We start from the raw sequence: 8,308 nt of genomic DNA, 5'->3' as shown, positions 1-8,308 counted from the left end.
TCATGACTCAGAATCATGTGTGATCTCAGGCCCCTCCTATGTTTGTTAGTAGAATCAGCACCTGGATGATACAAGATATAATGAAAAAATGACATCAATGGTGAGTCTTCATGAAAGGACTAGTTATCAAGTATTGGAAAATTCTATTTTTTGGGGTTTTTTTTTTTTGCTGTTAAGATAACGAGAGAAGAGATTTAGTTTTTCTATTTCTGTGGAAATAGTTTACCCTCTTTTCTTTGAAACTGAGTAAAGCAAATTGCACTTTTGAAAAATCCAGTGTTAGGCAGCTAGTTGGATATTAGCAGGTCTGGCAGTCACTATGCATGGACCTCTCCTTCATAATCAGCAGTTTGTCAAACCAACATTGAGATTGCTGGACTCTGATTGTTGACCTAAAGAGCAGGATCAGAGCCATATTTTCTCTGTGTGGAGATATGACATCATGAATGGCCTAGGAAGTCAATAATAGCTAACTATTTAAATCTTACATGATGGCCTCCAAGCCAGAGCCTTTTAGGTAAAGACTAAGACACACTATATTATCCCTAACATCTGAATGGGACTGCCAATACCTGGAAAGAACAATATCCTTTGAAAAAGATGACCTAGAGACCTTAGAAACATTATAAAGCTGCCTAAAATGTAGGTTGTCATGATGGTCTCTGGCCATTTTTCTATTCTCACTCTTTAAGAGTGCTCTACTTTGTTCTGTAATGAATAACTTGTTTCCTAAACTGAGCCATGTCTCATCTGAATTCTTTTAACAGAAGTCACATGAATTACAGAGCTGTGTCAATTCCAGAGCATATCCTGTTGACAACAGGCTAGTTTTATTAGACATGGGTAATTTAAAATTACCATGGTAGGTGTCAGAATACTTGAACCATACTTATGTATTCATGATTCACTAACTGTATAGTGTTGGGTAAGCTGCCTTGCTTGAGCCTCAATTGCCTCCACAATAAAGTGAGATTCGAGTCCCTTTCTCCATATATATATATGTATGTATATATACATGTATATATATTAATATGTATGAATATATTATGATATGACTATTATATATAATTATATATTATTTACTATAGTATTTATTTTATAAATAATATAATATCTATTCAGAAAATATGCAAAAGAGTTATTGTAACAATACCAGTTAGCTAATAAACATCACCTCAAAGTTGGTCCCTGGGATGATGTGAACATGTATATTATTATATCTACCCCCTTTTCTTGCTTTCAGTGTTGCTCCACTCTATCTCAATGGGTTGGTCAAAGCTAGCCCCTTCTGGTGCCATACATGGCTAGGCCCATTAGCTCAATGCCAGCACCCAATGCTGAGCCCATGGCAGGGACCTTGTGCTTGAGGCTGTTTACATCCATTTGCTCCAGGCCCATATGCTCAAGTCTGTTGACTCCCATGCTCTCAAGGCTCATGTGCTCTAAGTTGTTGGTTCCCATGCACTCCAGGCCAGTAGCCGTATGATACATTATAGGGCCTATATGTTCCAGACTGGCTTCCATGCCTGTGGGGCCCATGAGATTCATGCTCAGGCCAATGCACTCAATGGCAGGGCCCATGGTTTGGTCCATATGGTCAATGGGTATGGCCATTGCTCCAGGGCAAGCCTATGCCAGTACCCATATACCCCACACCCGAGCCATTGTGCCCCATGCACTCAGTACTGGAGGCTATGTGGTCAAGGCCTAGTGGGCTCATGTGCTCAGTGCTAGAGCCCATTCATTCAACTGAGATCATTCAGTCCAAGACAGGCCCATATGCTCAATCTCAGAGCCTACCTGATCCATGCCATGCCAGAGGCCTGTGCCCTTTCCCTCCATGCCAGCACTTCTAATTTGTTCAATGCCAGGGCCCATCCTCTCCATCCCAGGGACACTGGCTCTACCTCTGCTTCCATCTCCTCCCTGCTTTGAGATGATATCTTCTCTCTTCAGAGTATTGCTTACAATTTCATTTGTTCTTTCCATGTTCATTCTAGATTCAAATTGCTGTATGTTTTCCATACCACCACCAAAGACTCCTTCCATTTCTCCAATTTTATTTATTCTAAATCCTGTGCCTTCCATTCCCATTTCTGGAGGCCCTGGGTTTATCATTCCTAGAGTACCTAGGTTTCCCATTTCAATGCCTTTCTTCTGGTGGTTGATATCAGTAGGCTTCCCTCTAGGTCCTAGCCTCATGCCAATGCCACCAAGTCCATGGGAAAGTTACTGTGGGCATCCAGGAAAATCTCCCATTTTAAGACTCTTTAATTCATTTTCACATGCATCAGGCTATCAAACAGCAACTGTCCATTAAACATAGATATAGCTTGCACCAAAAGCTATTATTCTAAAGTCATAGTTCCTATTCCACAGCTTTGGCCATCGTTATCTTGCAGAATGTCTGCTCAGACCACCCCACAAGCCATACCAAATACTTCCTTCAGTTTCTTCCAGCCAACTTTTAATCCAGATTTGCTTCAAATGCTCTGCTTCCAAATTGTCCATCCTGCAATGCATGGATAATCTCATCTGGGATGTTAGGATTATTTAGGATACTGGGTGGGATATTAATCATTTCTGGGCCACCTGCTCCCATACCCACCCCACCAGTCATAGCTTTCACATTCCATGTATATTACCTCACCAAGTTTTTCTTTAACCAGGTCTTTGAGTGACTATTTCACATCAAGAGGTATGTTGGTAATGAAGGCTCTGTTTCTTTTAATTCCATTGGCTTGTGGTTCAAAGCTATTGCCTCCTGTTTTTATGCTTTTCTCCTTCCTATTCTTATTCTGAGTGGGTCTTGGAGCTGGAGCCTTTGGACATGGAGCTCCTGTGGCTACTCAGCATGCAGGGTGTGTTTTCTCCATTTGGGCTCTTTCACTTCCACTTCAGCCTCCTCTGCTTTGACCCCTGCCACCATTTTCTCTGAGTCTGTACTTCCTGAAGGGAGTGGGCTGCGTGGAGCTGCACCTGCATGCTCATGTGACCCCCATATTTCATTTCTTTATTTTTTGTAATATCCTTTATAATAAGATAATAATAATCTAAAGAGAATTATAAGAACCTGTTCTGTACCTTACGAGAATCTCAGGTGAAATAACCTAGAGCTTATGATTCCTATCTGGAGGTGGCTCATGTCCTAAACAGAACAGCTGACTGAAGGGTCTGATGTTTCAAAGAGATAGTTTCAGAACTGAGCTGTATGAGAGGACAGCTGATGCCCCTAAAGAACTCATTACCTACTTTGTGGTGGTAAAACATCTCAATATTTTATAGGGTCACAAAAGCAATCTGTGCTGTGAATATACAACAGTATAAACTGAGCTTGAGTTTGTATTTTCTATTCATGATCTAGGCTCAGAGTTGCAAGGTCTCAGCCAATAGGATGAAATATGACTTAAAAAATGAAACTTCATGAGGAAAATATTCAAGGACACAATCTAACCACTAATTGATGCATGACATGGATCTCTAAATAGGGGAATGTTCAAAGTACAGATATGCAAGAGTAAAATAGTTCTAGATTTACAAGCTTATAATTACAAAGGAAAAGAAAAGAACACAATGTAACAAAGAGCAAATAAAATAATGTGTATAGTTACATCAGTTCAATTCAAATAAACATTAATTATTCAAATAAACATAAATCATCTAAAATGCCATACATAAAATTAAATGAAGATAAAACAGTGATAATTAAAACTGTAACTAAAAAAATGTGTGAAGAAATAAAGTTAAAATAAAATTAAGGTGAAAATATTAATGTCAAAAAAATGAATGAGGTATAGGAACAAAACCTTAAACAGGGAAAAGGAAAATAGATGATGGTCAAAGTTTTGTTCAATGAGGGGTACAGCAGTTGTATAAATTTATGCATCAAAATCTCATCTGTGAAACAGAAACCATACAAAGCAAACAGACTATAAATACAAGGAAACTGACAAAGCTCAATGGTAATTTAGCTGGTGATAAACAGCTGTATGAATTCCAAATGTCAAATAAATAAAAAATTGGAAGCAATGTCAAGTAATGAATACTATAATCGAGAAGCCCAATTTAGTACAAAGCGTGATAAGATGAAGTCCCTGGAGTGAATGTATTTCTTTTATTTTGCAAACTGTTGGGAGGAAATGTATGCTTTCCCTATTTTTCTGGAATACCTGTGAATACCAATTACATATTTAGCCACAGAGAAAACCTTAATAAATGCATCCCAAATAAAGATCTTACCTGCTATATTTTCTGAATATATACAATTAAACAAGAAATGAGGAATATAAAGGCCAGAAGGAACATTACATGGAACTGAGCTTTCTCCTCTAAATAGTACTGGATCAATAAAGAAATTAAATTGAAATTGTACAGTATATTAAATATTTGGAAAATAATGGAGAAATGAACATTCAGTATAAAGGCCTATGAATTGGTTACAGCTATATGATATAAACCATCTAGCAGAATAATAATAGGTTTTCCACTATGACCTATGACTTATATAGATAGGTATGGGTTTAACATGTGGAAAATCCTTAAATCCAAGGAGAAAGTGATTGGTTACTCATATGACACTAGTACCACTATTGCTCCAGTAGGTTTGTCTTAACAGGCTGGTCATTATTGTAGCTCACAGGATCCACAGGTAGGTGAGATTTGTGATTACATTTCTCTCTGTTAGAGTGCATAGGACTTTTCAGCAATGCGAAAGCTATCCATAGTGATAAGGCTTCCAAGTCAGTACCAGCTTCATTTATCAATGTTCTATGACTAATGCATGCTGTGTATTCATCAATAGGTTTTTCAGAGGATAACCAGAAGCATTGACAATAGTCTCTGGGATTTCAATAGCCAATAAACCCTAAAGAGATCCTATTCTTGGCACTAGGCTTTCTATTTGCTAGCCTGTGGTTTCTAATGGGGGCATTGTTGTCTAATTATAGGACAACTCAATTTAAATTATTTTTATACATGTGTAAGCATATATTTTAAGAAGCTTCTACAGTACAAAGTTTCCATATAACTTTTATGAAATATCTTTGGTGTTAGTTATCCCTCTTCTATTCTCTGCCTTCCACTTCCCCACCACCATTTAACTTTTCTGTTCATTATTCCTCTTCAACCCTTTATGTCACTGTGTTCTTGAAAACAACTTACATGACCCCTCCTTTCCTGAACTCTATGGGTATTCCAAATGGAATGCACAGATCTGACGATTATAATCTGATATCTAAAAATTAGAGAAAACATTCACTGTTTGTCCTTCTGGATCTGAGCTTCCTCACTCAGAATGATTGTTTCCAGTTTTATCCATTTAGCTGAGTATTTGATAATAATTTTGTTGCTATTCTATTGTATAAATGTACCACATTTTTATTATCCATTCATCAGTTGATAGACATCAAAACTGTTTCCATTTTCTGACTATTGTGACTAGAGCAGCAATGAACATGGATGATCAGGTAAGATCATGGAAACTTGGAATGCATGGGATTGCATAAATATGTAAAACCAATAATCTTTATAAGAGAAATAGAAATTTAGAAATAGGAATAAATTATTATTGCTGACAAAAACAAGAGACTCATTATAAAATGTGGAAAAATAGTTCAGAAAAGACAAAAAATCCCTCAAATAATATTCAAGGGTATAGAAAAAATTTAAGTCAATTGAAAGAAAAACATCATATTCCTGGAAGGAAAGACTAATATTTTAAAAGTACCAACTTACTTGAATGAAATAGATAGATGTAGTACAATTTTAATATGAATTAGACCTGGCCAAAATTCCAATTATATTGGAATACTAAGTGACTTAAAAAGCCAAGAAAGTTTTGAAAAAGAATAAAGACTAGGAATAGAATATAAGACATTCTTTCCTCTCTTTCTGTCTATTCCCTTACGGCAAAGTCTCTTCATGAAACTAATTATTCCTAGGTAGGCTGAAAGTCAGGAAGCCTCAGTGTTTCTCTTATATCCAGCCTCTGCACAGCTTGGATTACATGCATGTAAGGAATGCCTGGCTTATTACATGGGTTCTGGCACCTGAATTTTGGTTCTCATGTTGTATAGTATGTGTTCTTAACTACTGAACTATTTCTTCAGCACATAACATCATTTATTAAAATTCTGTTTTTGAAAAGAGCTACAGCATTGGTTTCCTATTACTCTCGCAAGAAATTCCCACATGATCTGGTGGCCAGAGATAATAGCAATGCATTTCCTCAGGCTCTGGAAGCCAGCAGTCAGAAGCGAAGGTGTGCCTAAGGGTGCCTGGGGCCTCTTTTGTGTGTGTGTGTGTGTGTGTGTGTGTGTGTGTCTGTCTCTCCCAGCTTCTGGCACCAGTGTTCTCTGCCTGAGGCCCCATCTCTGCAGTTTCTGCCTACTGAGTCATGCTTGCTTCCTCCTCTGTGTTTTAGCTGAACTCTTATCTGTCTTATAAGGATGCAGGTGATGGTACAGATACCACACCAGCAATCCTGGGTCATTTCTCCTTGTCCACTTCCTTAACTGAATCACATTTGCAAAGGTTCTTTGACCAAGTAAGATCAATTACAATTATGTAGGGTCCAACATTAATGCTCACATAGCTCTAGTGAGGAGGCCTTTTTCAGCCTACTGTAGTCATTATGATCAGAATATTTTCTTTGAATGACAGACAAATAGAACAATGGATAGAAGAGCCCTGAAATAGACCCAAACACAAATGCAAACTAGATTAAAGGAATGTTTGGATTTCAATTCACTATCAAGAGATACTTTATTTGATAATTATTTGTAGAAGAAAATAGATATTCCCATAGCTTGACAAAATGAAATAAATCTAAGGTATATCAATTTGCAAATTTAAAAGGAAAATGAGCCGGGCGTTGGTGGCACACGCCTTTAATCCCAGCACTCGGGAGGCAGAGGCAGGTGGATCTCTGTGAGTTTGAGGCCAGCCTGATCTCCAGAGCGAGTGTCAGGACAGGCTCCAAAGCTACACAGAGAAACCCTGTCTCAAAAACCAAAAAAAAAAAAAAAAAAAAAGAAAGAGCAGAAACTCTGAGACAATAGTAATAGCCAATAGAAGAAAGCAAGCATGGCTATATTAACATATAAAAATAGAAGACTAATTATTCCACAAGTATCTCTTAAAGCATCAAAAGTCTAATGTTCAGTAGCACTTATTTTTGAATTTATTTAATATATTTTTATTAATTTATTGAAAATTCATACAATATATTTTGATCACATCCCCTCCAATTCTCCTATCTCCTCACAGATCCACTTCCTACACCCTTTCCAACTTCATGTCCTCTTTTTCTTTTTAAGTAACCCACAGAGTTCAGTTTATACTGTTCATTTCCTCCTGGGCAGTGCTGTCCAGTGGTGTTTGGTTGACTTACTAGGGGCAAAGTCCTTATAGAAAGTTGACACTCATTTTCTCAGAAACCCTTATCATCTGTCAATGATGGGGATGAAGCTTGTGCGCATCTCCAGGAACTTTACCTTTCTCTCTACAGATCTTTCTGTTTTGTATTACAATGAACATTATTGTATAGTAAAAAGTAAATGAATGTTTGAAGAGGGAAATTTTACTTGTTTGTTAGAGTTCCATAAACATTGGTTGGAGTCCTGGTTATCAGAATATTGAATATTCATGAGGCTTACCTTCTTATGTATGAATAGGAAGCAGCATTTCATTCTCTAGGCTAAGGTATTATATGTCTACACTTGTTTTATAGTGAAGAATTATAAGTACAACATACTGTGGGGAATGAGAAGCATGAGGTCACAGGTCGTGTGCTTGACCTGTGAAGGGAGAGTAATCCATCCCTAGTTGGATGTGGATTGATCACCAAGGCTTTGGATACTGGAAGCTTGTTTCTCAGCATGGTGTATTAAATAGTGGGTGCCTTTAACAGGCGGCCCTTACTGAGAGGTTATTAGGTTATTAAGTCATCGAAAGTAAAGTCCATGAAAGAGATTAATGTGATTCCTCTAGGATCCTTTTTAGTTCTTGAGAGTGAATAATTATAAAAAGAGGAAGGTTTTCTCTTCACTCTCTGGATGGCTGTCTTGCTACATGGTCCGCTCCCTCTCATATATAGGCATCTGTCATTGTGATGCTGTCTTCTCAGAAGTTCTCACTGGAGTCAGTGCTCATGCAATATCCTTCATGAAGATGAATGCAAAATAACACATTTTGTAAAATGAATTAAATGCAGTTATTCTTGCAGATTATCCAGCTTCATGTATTTTGTCATAGCAATGGTAAATGGACCAAAAATACACTTACAAATAAAAAACCTGAGAATATATGT

At 37.4% G+C, this 8,308-nt stretch overlaps 1 pseudogene; it reads right to left on the bottom strand.

Annotated features, from left to right (window-relative positions):
• Positions 1–1,220: 1,220 nt before the first annotated feature.
• The window catches only part of LOC100774142, a 48,332-nt pseudogene continuing 41,244 nt past the window's right edge, over positions 1,221–8,308 (bottom strand).

This window comes from Cricetulus griseus, chromosome 6 (assembly GCF_003668045.3).
Source record: "Cricetulus griseus strain 17A/GY chromosome 6, alternate assembly CriGri-PICRH-1.0, whole genome shotgun sequence".
In the NCBI taxonomy this organism is placed as follows: domain Eukaryota; kingdom Metazoa; phylum Chordata; class Mammalia; order Rodentia; family Cricetidae; genus Cricetulus; species Cricetulus griseus.
The sequence above is the reverse complement of the archived record's forward strand: the minus strand, read 5'-3'. Positions and strand labels throughout refer to the sequence as shown.